The sequence below is a fragment of the Phyllostomus discolor genome, chromosome 1 (assembly GCF_004126475.2).
Source record: "Phyllostomus discolor isolate MPI-MPIP mPhyDis1 chromosome 1, mPhyDis1.pri.v3, whole genome shotgun sequence".
In the NCBI taxonomy this organism is placed as follows: Eukaryota; Metazoa; Chordata; class Mammalia; order Chiroptera; family Phyllostomidae; genus Phyllostomus; species Phyllostomus discolor.
The window spans coordinates 143,322,526-143,335,731 of record NC_040903.2 but is presented as its reverse complement, the minus strand read 5'-3'; positions in this window follow the sequence as shown (position 1 = coordinate 143,335,731).

The window sequence follows — 13,206 nt, the reverse complement described above, 5'->3', positions numbered from 1 at the left end:
CTGGAAACCAATGTTCCCATTTCACCCCCAGGTCAGGTGGTGTGTCTAAGCCAGCCTCGGCATGGCTGCTGAGAGAGAGCATCCAAGATGGGAGAGGGGGTGTGTGGCCAGGTGAGGTACTGGGCTCAAGAAAAAGGGGTTGGCATTCCCGTTGGGTATCATACAGTCCAGCCTGCTGAAGCTGCCGAGACAGTGCCAAGGTAGGGGATTTCCAAAGCCCTGGCTTCTATTTTCTGTTTCAGATTTGATTTGACCTTACTGCTAACTAATATACCCCTTCCACCAAGCTTTTTCCCCTCAAAAATATCTTGGGCTGGATGCTGGACTCTGCTCATTTGCAACTAACTCCAGTCTTTAGGACCACTAAAATTAACAAAGGCTCTCTGGACCACCTATTTCCTCCTACTAGCGCTGATAATCCTAAATCTTACAGAATTTCTAGTGTAAAGCCATCGTTGTGGCTATATTAATAAATGTTCTTATAGTTTTTATTGTTAATTGAAACCTAGATTAGAAAATGAACTCAGAAAGCATTCATATATTTCCACTCTGACTGAGTCTGTAGCAACTTACTCTGAGAACTGCTTTGTCTCATCTGCCAGCCTTGGCTTTAGCCCCATAGGTGAGCTCTGGAGAATAAAAAGCCACTGAGTTTCCACTTCCTCTCTCCCAGTTTTGATTCACTCAACTGCTAGCTCTTGCAGGAAGCCCTAGGTGGTAAAGAGATCAAATCAGAATTCCTAGCCAGGAAAACCCAGTCTCTTTGCTACGATGACCCTTATCTGCCATTGCATTCAGCTCTATGGCAGTTAACACCAGAAAAGCTTCATCTGGCTTCACACCCTCTTCAGTTTCTTTCAGTCGAGTCTTATATAATCTATTGCTGATGGTAGACTTCCTTTTTGCCCTCCTTTATTCCCTCCCAAGGCTGTAAGATCCAAAGCTTCCTAGATGCCTCCCACCCAAGGGGTGCTTTCTGAAACCCAGTTTTTCCTCTCTTTCTCATCCCTCAGATCCTCAATCAAATCAATCATTGCCCTCATGGAGTATTTCCCTCAGTATCAGCTGACACCCTTACAGTGCCAGCTGGGTGCTGCTGAAAATCCCATTCCTCACCCATCTCCCTGCTGGAGCTCCTGGAAGCGGATTCTGCAGCCTCCTGTCATCCTAGCCTCCTTTTCTGTTTCATTTGGAAGTTTTTCTCCATTGCTTTTGGTAAATTCCTGGTTTGGCAGAAAAATCCAGTATTTAGGAAGGTGCTGCAGGATATTCCCTGTCTCCGGCACTTTGGTTGACCCTCAGAAGGATCTGCTCCTGCCCCCTCCCTGCAGTGCTGCCATTCCCCTTCTGCCTGGCCTAGGCTGGGCGGGGTCAGTCTGTGGAAGTCCTCTGCACAGACACTCCGGCCCTCTTTATCCATCTTGGCAAACAAAAAGCATGGCTCTGCCCCTGACTTCTCCTCTTCCTTCTCCATTATTTATTTCTTCTCCTTTACCTTCTCCCACTGCTCCCTTCCCTTCTCATGTACTCCCTTCATTCCTCTTCCTTTAAGTCTCCTCTTGTCCACTTGCTCACCGTCGCCCATCTGTGCCCACTCCTGCCACTCCCCATCTTTCATTTTCAGTAGCGCTGTTTCCTGCTCATGCTGAGGAAGCAGCATGGTATGGGAAGAATGGCTGCAGAGTGGGTCCCTGGTGGTCAGAGTAAGCTATTACTTTTTTTCCAGAGGATCAGTGGCTATGTTTTCCCATCTTGTTTTCAGTGGTCCTTAGGAGCCAGGGAACGCCAAGATGTTGGCTTGCTTTGGGATGAAGATGCTCTTCACTTCTTCCAGTGTTGAAGAGGAGAGGTGTCATTCGGTTCCAACGCCCGCTTCTTTTGCTCCTCCTGAGTGTGTGTCTGTCATGTTTCTCCCTCCCTTTCTCTCGTTTGCCCTCTCCTTCTGTCTCTTCCTAGTACAAAGCAGCGGCAGGACTGAATGAGTCTGTCTAGTGGCTCTGCCAGTCTATGCCCCTCACTTTTGCCCCTCCCCCTCGCTGTGTGTGCTGTTGGGTGGAGGGGGGTTGGAGGGCGGTGGCATGGTGCCAGCCAACCCAGAACCATCTGTGGTGCCTTCTGCACTGAGGCGAGCGAGCTCTCCCACCCTCCTCCTCTTCTACCCTTCCTCTCCCATTTTTAATTAGCTGCTGAATTAATTAAATCCCACATGCTAATTAAACATTCCTACAGGGAAGAATACGAGGTCAGAAAAGTAGGGAGTGGTAAAGCAAGGCTTCTGTCCATTTAAAATAGGAGATTTAGGGATGGGAATGTAGAGGAAAGAGAAATAAAAGGTTGATGAGGAAGGGGCACTGTAAGAGTGGAAAGAAACCTGAGAGAGGCATGAAGAGACAGAATGGAAGTCATGGAGAGTGGAATCTATTAAAAAGGAAAATAATTAGACATTAACATTGGAGAAATGAAAGTGGCATTGAGCCTCTACAGATTAGAGGTAGAGCTGTGGGTCTCTCCAACATTAGCATGCATGAATAACCTGAGAAATAATGATACAGAGGATGCTAATTTGCTGCCTTAAATGTCTTCTAAAGAAATAAATCTCAATTTTAATAGCAGTGCCTTAGGTTAGAATTGAAGGAGAACTTCCTCCTAGCAAGGCCATGGCATGCTCTACCGGAGGAACTCTTTGAGAGATAAATTCTTATCTGTCTAGAATGGTTAAAGTTTGCCCAAAGCTAGGGGAAGTGATGAACTTTGAAGTGTTTTTTTTTTTTTTCCTAAATAGACAAATATTAATCCTTAAGTGTGTACTATGTCCTGGAGAACCAAGAAAATCTAGGATGGGAAAACTCAGGATTCCTTTTCCATTCCCTTTACTTATTTCATGCAGGGTGAACTTTGAGTTTGCTTTGTGGTCCTGCCAAGTTTGGGGGGATGAATCTTCTCAAATTAGATAATTACTGTCCCGGGAGGTTTGGAGCACTGAGTCCCAGCCAGGACTTGAGAAAGGTGCCTTTCTGATGGCTGGCATGGCTTCTGTCCTTGACTAGGGGGTGAAGCGACCAGAGAACGGTTGGAGTTATATAGGGAGCAGAAGGGAAGTTGGGGTGTGATTTGACAAGGGTAATGCTGGCACCACCTTTTTCATCAAGGTCACTGAAAAAAAGAGGGACAGCTTGCTTGTCATTGCTTTTCTCCTCTGAAAAGAAAAGACTGCATTCAGCACAAATCTAGATTCTCCCCGTCTAGTCCCCCGCTAAGAACTGAAATCTGGGAGGAGTCTGTTAGGTTAGCAGAGCCTCTTGATGGCAGCCACACCAGCATTTCCCAGCCTTTATCAGTCTGAAATACACTGGGAGCAAGTACCGTCTTGTCTATACCCCTAACCACTGTTCACTTAGATGGCATTCTCTGCTATTATTCATACTGAAATATTAATTCACTCAAAAAGTAATTGCATTTAACTGTGCAGAGCATAGAGTATGATTAATTAAAGAACATTTATGAAGTACCTACTATCTGTTGGGCATACTAGGCATTCATTAGGTTTAGATACAAAAATAAGAATAAGAGAACTTCATCTAAGGGGTTTATATTTTGATTCAGGGCAGAAAAGATGTATTCAATAAAGTGCGGTAACTGTGTGTATGTGTGCAAATGTGCATGAACTTCTTTAGCACCTACTGCCTGTGCTGCTTTCGTGTCCTTACATTATTACTTACTCTTTCTTATGTCTGTGGCCTGTCTGTCCACAGGGATTGTAGGTCGTTAAAGGTAGAAACCATGTCTTTAGGGTGAGTTATGTATTTCACTAGCCCAAAGCTTTAGGTGCTTGCAACTATTCAACTGTGTTGACTAATATACAGCCATATATCAGGGAATAAATGTTGCTTTAGAATCTGTGACATTCCTAGTTATGGCAAATATTTGTCCTCTGAAGGGAGCTTCTATTTTTTAAAGTTACAACAAGCATGATGGAGCGCAAGATAATTATATGATGAGCGAGGTGGGTCACTAGACAGGATAATGGTGCTTAGGCTCCTTAGTGGGATTTGACGCCAGTTCCTAAAGAGGGGCCAAGTCTGAGGAGAGGGAGTGGAGTGCAGAGAAAAGGTCACAGGCTTGTTTTAAATATACTGTATTTCCTTTCATGTTTTTATTTATTTTAAGATTTTATTTATTTGTAGAAAGAGGGGAAGAGAGGGAGAGACACATCAGTGTGTGGTTGCTCTCACGCAACCCCAACTGGGGACCTGGCTCACAACCCAGGCATGTGCCTTGACTGGGAATTGAACCAATGACCCTTTGGTTCACAGGCTGGCATTCAGTCCACTGAGCCACACCAACCAGGGCTCCTTTCACTTTTTAAATTTATTTATATTTTTAGAGAGAGGGAAAGGGAGGGAGAAGGAGAAGGAGAGAAACGTTGATGTGAGACAGAAACATTGATTGGTGGCCTCTAGTACATGCCCTGACCAGGGGACCAGGGACTGAACCCACAACTCAGGCATGCACCTGACCAGGAATTGAACCAGGGACCTTCACCTGAGGGACAACACCCAACCTACTGAGCCATACCTGCCAAGGCTCCTTTCACTTTTTTGTAGCCATTTTCCACTATCTTCGCACTCCAGAATTATGATTAAGCCATTATTACATTCATGTCCTGTTTTGTTCACTTAACATTGTGTCACATTTTCCTATGATATTAAAAAATCAGATAAAAAAATAATGAACATGTGAACCCTGGCTGGTGTGAGTCAGTGGATTGAGTACAGTCCTGTGAACAGAAAGTTCACCAGTTCACTTCTCAGTCAGGGTACATGCCTGGGTTGCAGGCCAGGTGCCCCATTGGGGACATGCGAGAGGCAACTGATTGATGTGTCTCTCCTGCACAACGATGCTTCTCTCCCTTTTTTTCTCCCACCTGTTCTCTCACTCAAAAAATAAATTAAAAATAAAAAAGTGAACGTGATATTTCATTATGGATATACCATAATTTATAAAACCATTTTTTTGCTAGACATTTAAGATGTTACCAGGCTTTTTGTTGCGGTTTTTTCTTCTATGATGGTTACCTACATCTTTATACAGAAATCTTTGTAATTTTCTGAAGTGGAATTTCTGGAGCAAAGGATGAGGATCCCCCATTCTGGTCTATGGATTGACTATATTAGATCTACCTAAAGGAGCTTACTATTATTTAATTTATTTTTTTAATATATTTTCTTGATTATGCTATTACAGTTGTCCCATTTCCCCCTTCACTCCCCTCCACCCTGTATACCCTCTCCCACCCACATTCCCCCCTTTAGTTCATGTCCATGTGTCATACTTATAAGTTCTTTAGCTTCTACATTTCCCATACTATCCTTACCCTCCCCCTATCTACTTTCAACCTACAATCTATGCTACTTATTCTCTGTACCTTTTACCCCTCTCTCCTCCTCCCAATCCCCTGTTGCTAAACCTCCACGTGATCTTCATTTCTGTGGTTCTGTTCCTGTTCTAGTTGTTTGCTTAGTTTCTTTTGGTTTTGCTTTAGGTGTGGTTGTTAATATTTGTGAGTTTGCTGTCCTTTTACTATACATGTTTTTTTTTTATCTTCTTTTCTTAGATAAGTCCCTTTAGCATTTCATAAAATAAGGGCTTGGTGATGATGAACTCCTTTAACTTGACCTTATCTGAGAAGCACTTTATCTGTCCTTCCATTCTAAATGAAAGCTTTGCTGGATAGAGTAATTTGGGATATAGGTCCTTGTCTTTCATGACTTGGAATATTTCTTTCCAGCCCCTTCTTGCCTGTAAGGTCTCTTTTGAGAAATCAGCTGACAGTCTGATGGGAACTCCTTTGTAGGTTACTGTCCCCTTATCTCTTGCTGCTTCTAGGATTCTCTCCTTCATTTTTACTTTGGCTAATGTAATTATGATGTGCCTTGGTGTGTTTCTTTTTGGGTCCAACTTCTTTGGGGCTCTCTGAGCTTCCTGGATTTCCTGGAAGTCTATTTCCTTTGCCAGAATGGGGAAGTTCTCCTTTATTATTTGTTCAAATATGTGTTCAATCTGTTGCTTTTCCTCTTCCCCTTCTGGTACCCCCATAATTCGGATGTTGGAACGTTTAAAGATGTCCTGGAGGTTCCTAAGCTTCTTGTTTTTTTGAATTCTTATTTCTCCATTCTTTCCTGATTGGTTGTTTTTATCTTCCTTCTGGTCCACTCTATTGTTTTGAGTCCCAGTTTCCTTCCCATCACTATTGGTTCTCTGTGCATTTTCCTTCATCTCTTTTATGGTAACCTGCATTTTTTCATGTAATTTGTGCCCAAAATCAACCAATTCTGTGAGCTTCCTGATCACCAGTGTTTTGAACTGTGCATCTGATAGATTGGCTATCTCTTAGTCGCTCAAAAGGATGAGTCCTGGGGCATTGATCTGTTTTTCTGTTTGAGACATGTCTCTCTCTCTCTCTCTTTTTTTTTGGGGGGGGGGTCTGGTTGCTCTTGTTACAGTGAGGGGCGGAGCCTTAGGTTTTCACCGGGGCTAGGCACCCCAGTTGCCAGATTGTGATGTTGTATGTGGGGGTGGGGGGGAACAATGGCAGTAGCTCCGTTTTCCTGGGACCTCAGTCCCTTCCCTGGGATCCTTGGTTGCATGCTCTGCCCTCGTCCACAATCACTGCCTCACTGGGTATGCCAGCTGCCACTTGCGTACTCAGGGTCCACCCGCTGCAATCTTGCATTCCCCGGATGCCTTACACGCTCCCAGTTGCCTTATGTGTCCAGTTCTCCCCGATCTCTGCGCGCCTTGACCCGTGCCCAGCTACTCCTCTCTGCCCCTCCTACTGGTCTGGATGAACGGGTCTACTTCAACTTCTTGGCTGTCCGACTTCCATTCAGATAAATGCTCTATCAGTTCTGGGTGTTATTCTGCCTCTAAATTGTTGTTGTCCTAATCTTGGTTGTGCGTGAAGGTATGGTGCGTCCACCTATGCCTCCATTTTGCCAGAAATCTAATTTCTTAAAAGAGTTTATTTTTGAATAGCTGAAAAGTTTAAACATTACAAAAGGGATACAATAAGATTTCCTTCCACTTTTATCCCTCATTTCCCCTCCCCAGAGATGTTCTGTGCCTGTATAAGGCCATGCAGAGATATGGCAGGCTTGTAAAAAATAGAGCTCATTCTATCCCCACCTTTCAGAAATTATAATCCAGTCTGAGTGGAGCCTTGGAAAGCCTTTTTTTTTTTTACCCTCTAAAGCTTCCTTGCTAATTCTACTGTGCAGCCAGATTTGGGAAGCACCAAGTTAGATGAATTCTTAGGATCCTTTCCAGGTCTAAAATTTAATGACCAAAACTCAGAATTAGTAATTTTAAAAATCATAATGATTAGTGTTGAGACTAAATCATAATCAGGTATCAAAGATTCTCTTTGAAATGATCTCAGGGACCTAATTTTTGATGCTTAATTTATTGTTATTAATACAAATCATGGCTACCATTTACTGAGTGTTAATCTCTGCCAGGTTGCATGGAAAGTACTTTATACATTCTCACTTAAACCCAATAGCACCCTATACACTAGTTAATTCTTAAACCAAGGCTTTGGAAAGATTAAGCTGCTAGCCCACGGACAAGGGACCGTGAGGTGACAGAATGAAGACTATAACTCAGGCCTCTTCTCCAGGCTGGCTTCATTCCCTTCTTCCTCTCACCCTCATTGTGAGATTATACTATGCCTGGTATCTGGCATCTTGCTTTTTTCACTAAAAACGTATCTTGGACATCTTTCATTTCACATATAAAGGTAGTCTTTATATTTTAGTTCACTTTTATGGTTGGGGGGTATTTTTTGTCATTATTCACTGCACAGGAATACATTTATAAAACAAATTCCAAACAGTAAAGATAGGAGAAACCCCCTTGGTCCTTACTCCCTCAGTTCTTACAACCACTGTTACCACTGTATCAATTGTACACCTTCTGGACCCTTTCTCGTGCATTTAGGGATTTACAGAAACATACGGTTTTGTGAGTGTTTGTAGTTTTATTTTACAATAATGGGAGCATACTATATATAGGGATTTGGAACTTGCTCTTTTATCTTAATTTGAAAATCTTGCCATGTCTCTACCTAAAGATCTTTCTCAATTTTTTAATGGCTCTGTGTGTATGGTTTATGTAACTACTTCCCCCAGGATGGGAATTATTATAAACACTGCTATTGTAAAGAATGTTGAATTATCTTTTTTCATAAATGCCTAGAATGGAACTTCTAGATAGAATTTTGGAATGTTCATGGAGCCTGAGGTTGCCCTCCACAAGTTGAACCCGGTTTGTGCTTTCCTGGCCGAGTGAGACAGTGCCATTTCCCTCACCAGCACAGTCACAGCGCAGCTCTTCCCATGAATTTGTTTTATGTTAATTGCTTCTTCTGGATGGTCTCTTGCAGAAGAAGCCAAATATTGACAGACCTCTTTTGATTAAACTCTAGGGTAACTTCTCCCCTATTATTTCTGACCTCTGTCCTAGACCTATTCTCTGAGATACATAAGACTTTTTTTTTAAGAGTCTGATTGTCTAATCTTGTGTCTCTTCTGGCACATCCTCATGCTGTTTGTGTCTCCCTTTTGCAGTGGCTCATGTGCCAGGAATGGTTTAGGCATAACCCTGCTTATAGCCGGAACGGCGTCTCTCAATTATTTTTTGGCACAAGGAGAGGCAAGTTGAAGGATTATATAACACTTTGTTTTAAAAAATTGCTTATTTTCTGTTTTAATACTTTGTTTAGTAGCTATTAGTTTTCCCTTTTTGCTGTCTGTTTAGAAGGTGTGTCAGGCTACCTTGAGTGAAAGCCACTCAAGGGTGACATCATCAGGAGGCCTCTGATGGCAGGGCAGCATTGCTTACACCCACAGTGAAAACGAGCCTGCCTGTGTGAAGGAGCACGAGCAACTTCAAGCGCTACTGACTTTTGGATCACATACATAGGAATAGGTAAACAACAAAGAAAAATAAGTAAATAATACTAACATTAAAGTATTAGAAGAAATAAACATCGTTTGCTACATTAACAGGTTCAGTTGCCTTAATAGCCATTCGAGAAAAAAGAAAGGAGATAGACTAATTTGGGAAGCCTTCTATTCCTTAAGGCCTTCCTTGATTTTTCTCCTGGGTGAGTAATAGAAGGGTAAATGTGTAAGAGGCCTCTTTCAGCCCTGGGATCTGGAATCCTTGAATAATTTGGACTGTTTGCCTCCATGGCCATGGAAAGTGAAGTTGGGTAATTTAGCTTCCAGATCTTGATGCCATGAACTGATGAAGGAGATAAAAAGTGACAATGAGGCCCTGGCTTATGTGGCTCAGTATATTGAGCAGTGGCCTGAGAACCAAAGTATTGCTGGTTCCAGTCTCAATCAGGGCACTTGCCTGGGCTGTGGGCCAAGTCCCCAGTAGGGGGCGCTCGAGAGGCAACCACACATTGATGTTCTCTTTCTCCCTCCCTCCCCCTCTCTCTAAAAATAAATAAATAAAAACTTAAAAAAAGTGACAGTGAGGGGTCATTCAAGAAATTCCAGAGCATTAGAGATGAAAGGGAGGTTTGAAGTTGTTTAACAATGGCATGTGGCTTAATGGGTTTTGGAATCTGAAAAAAACTGACCTTGAAATTCAACCACTTTCTAGCTATAGGGCTTTTGGCCAGTCACCCATCCTCTCTGAGCCTTGGTTACTTCATTTGCAAAATGAATATAATAACTACTTCATAGGATTTTTATGACAAATAATATATAAAGCATTTCTAACCCTGGCCAGATGGCTCAGTTGGTTAGAGCATTGTCCGTATACACCAAGGTTATGGGTTCAGTCCCTGGTTAGGGCACATAAAAGAATCAACCAGTGAATTCATAAATTAGTGGAACAATAAATTGATGTCTCTCTTTCTCTAGCCCTCTCCCTCTCAAAAAAAAAAAACAATCAATAAATAAAAAATTTAAAGCATTTCTCATAGTGTATAGCATATAGAAGGCACTTAGTACATGTGGTTAACACATGGGCCAGCATCCTAATTTGCACAAGGAAACCTGCTTAGGGGAGTGAAGTGGGCAGCCCAAGTTCACTGGCTTGTGAGTAATAGAGCCAGGGCTTGGATTTAGATTTCTTGACTTTTAGCCAAGTTTTCTTTCTACTGCTTCACAATGTAGTTGTTTTTCATTCTTTATTTTAAAAAGATAAGAAAAATTATGCTGCCACAACCCTTCCAATCCTTCCCCCACACCCATACACATTCTTTTTTGTTCTTTTCTGTGTATATAGAGAGAATTGAGCCAGGAGCCCTATAGAGGTATGGGAGAGGAGGAAGCATTCAGTTGGAGAGTCTTAACTGACCAACTTATCAAAAGGTCTTGCCAAGCTGGCAGTAAACCAGTGATCCTGGGTCTAGCTCTGGCTATGAACAGTAAGGAATGTGTTTGGAACTCCGCTCCCTCCCCCTTATTCCTACTGTGCTCAAAGGCTCTGGTTGGCCAGGACTTCCAAATGGATGAGGCTGATTTGAGCCAGTATCCTATTAGCCAAATCTATTTCCTCCTAACCAAGAGCGACTGAGGAGAAAATGGCTGGTTGGCCTTTGGAATTTTTCTGCGATCTGCAGGGGGAAGAAGGGAGGAGGAGGTGAAACTGGAAGGTCCAAGGCTGAGAATCTGGCCTGAACAAAGAGATGCAAATATCTGGGGATTCTTGGCTCCCTTATTGTTAAATCCTTTGCAGATTTCCATGGATGGATGAAATTCACAACACTTATCCACTCCTTTTTGAGCTTTGTTGGGGACTTTTTTTTTTAAAGATTTTATTTATTTTTAGGGAGAGAAGGGAGGGAGATAGAGAGAGAGAGAGAGAGAGAGAGAGAGAGAGAGAGAAACATCAATGTGTGGTTGCTGGGGGTTATGGCCTGCAACCCCTGGCTGGGAATCGAACCTAGGACACTTTGGTTCCCAGCCCAAGCTCAATCCACTGAGCTACGCCAGCCAGGGCTTGTTGGGGACTTTTGCATCCTGTGCTAAATAGCATGGCTGCTGCCCTGGCCGGGTGGTTCACTTGGTTGGAGTGTCATCCCATACACCAAAAGGTTGTAGGTTTGATTACCTGTTAGGGCCCCTGCGGGAGGCAACTGTTCAGTGTTTCTCTCTCACATTGATGTTTCTCTCTCTTTCTTCCTCTGTTTTGAAAATTAATACACATATCCTCTGGTGAGGATTTTTTTAAAAATTAAAAATAAATAGCATAGCTGCTAGAACCTATCACTGTAGTACCCTGTGCTCTGGACCTTTACCTGCCTCTCTTGACCATATTTGATCTTTTCCTACTTCCATTCCCAAAAGACCTTATTTCTGTCAAGAGACAGTGAATGAATGAAATCAGCTAATTACTGCTAATTAGTTTGATTTCTCATGGTATCTTTCCCAGATAATATCTTCACCTAGGTAAGAGAAGCAGTTCTGGGCATGGGTAATTTGGGCAGTGTGGTATCTGCAACAGGTCGCATTTGTTAGGCATGCACTAACTCTGAACACTGTGCTAGGTGCTAGGATAAGACATGAGCCTCTTATGGAGGGACTCACAGTTTGGAAAGGAGTCAGGCATGTTCAAATAGTCGTTATAAATGGGGTGTGCTCTGGGCGCAACATTTGTGTAAGGTCTTGATGTAATATCAACTGAGCAAATCCACTGGACATGTCAGGGATATTTCAGGGCCTCAGTTCAGGCCTTGGTGGTAGTGGTGGGGGGCATACACACTTTAGTTGTCTGTAGACTCAGGATCTTATGGGAACCTGATACTATGGTGGAGTCAGGACTCTCGAGAGTTTTTATTGGAACCAACACACAGTTGTATCTAAGAGGAGATTTTTGGTAGAGCAGAAGCCTTGATAGCATTATTCAGTCACACCTAGGGGTAGGGACAGTCATCACAAGCTTTTATAGACTTCTCTGACCTAAAGCTGAATTAGTTAATCCATAACTTTGTTGAGCACCAACCACCAGCAAGGAAAGTACGGGAATCAGGCACAGAGACTCCTTTCCTGATCCCAAAAGCCCAAGGTCAAGGTTCAGGGCCAGGCTTGTAGGGCCAAAAAGTAGGAAGGATAAGCAATTTAGAAATTTCTATTAAAACAATGGCAGGAATTGAGCTACCAATAATTACATCTTTTTTTTTAAATAGGTACTCTGCACCTCTTTGCTTGGAGCTAGCTACTTAGTAAAGCCCTTGATAAATACTTGACTGACTAAGAGTTATCAATGAAAGGAAAGCCATTTCTGAGGGCCTTAGTAAAGTGGTATTGAATTGCTTGAAGAAGTAAAAGAAAACTCCCTCAGCTCGTAAGTGTGTGTAAATATATAGTGTGTTAGGATCCTTGGAGGGAGATGGTGAACTAATGCAGAATGCCATCATTGGTCTGGCCCATGCCATTGGGAAGCCCCTGTCCCATTTTACAACATATTTATATAGTAATGTAGGGTAGATATCATTCCCTCTTTTTGGATGAGATGAGGCTGACTCTTCCCAAATTCACTCAACTGGTAAGTGGTGGAATTGGGAATGGAACCCAGGTCATGGTGCAGGATAATTTTCTCTACCCCTGGCTGAAGCCATAGGCAGCTCATGTCTCATAATGGGACAGGATGAAGGAACTAAGGCCTAGAAAGGCTAAATGACATGCAGATTATGTTTTGAGCTGATCTTATCTTTGTTTCAGAGAAAGATCTTTACTTAAATGTCATCTTCTCTATAACCACCCCATTTAAAATTGCCCCTTGCCATTCTACACACACCCTTATCTCCCCTGCTTAATTTTTCTCCATAGCATTATCACCATTTAACATACATATACTTAGAGATGGCTTACCTACTGAACGCTGCCTTATGGTACATTTTAGGCTGGCATTTCAGAAGCAGAGGAATGAAGTATAGCGATTAGGGCAAGCCCTGGACATTGTGGGTCTTTGGCCTTGTCTTCTGGCTGAGAAAGGATTCTGTTAAGTAAAAGAATCTTAGAAGTCTGCTTAGCTGGATTCAGCTTCTATGTCAAAGATAATGCAGACAAAGTAGATAATGTTTGGAAGAAGAGATCTGAGAAATAAAACTCTTGGGTTCCTTTGCTCTTGCACTTGGTCCTGGGTTCTGTCATGCTGGGGGATGCCAAGAGGGTTCTGAGTGCT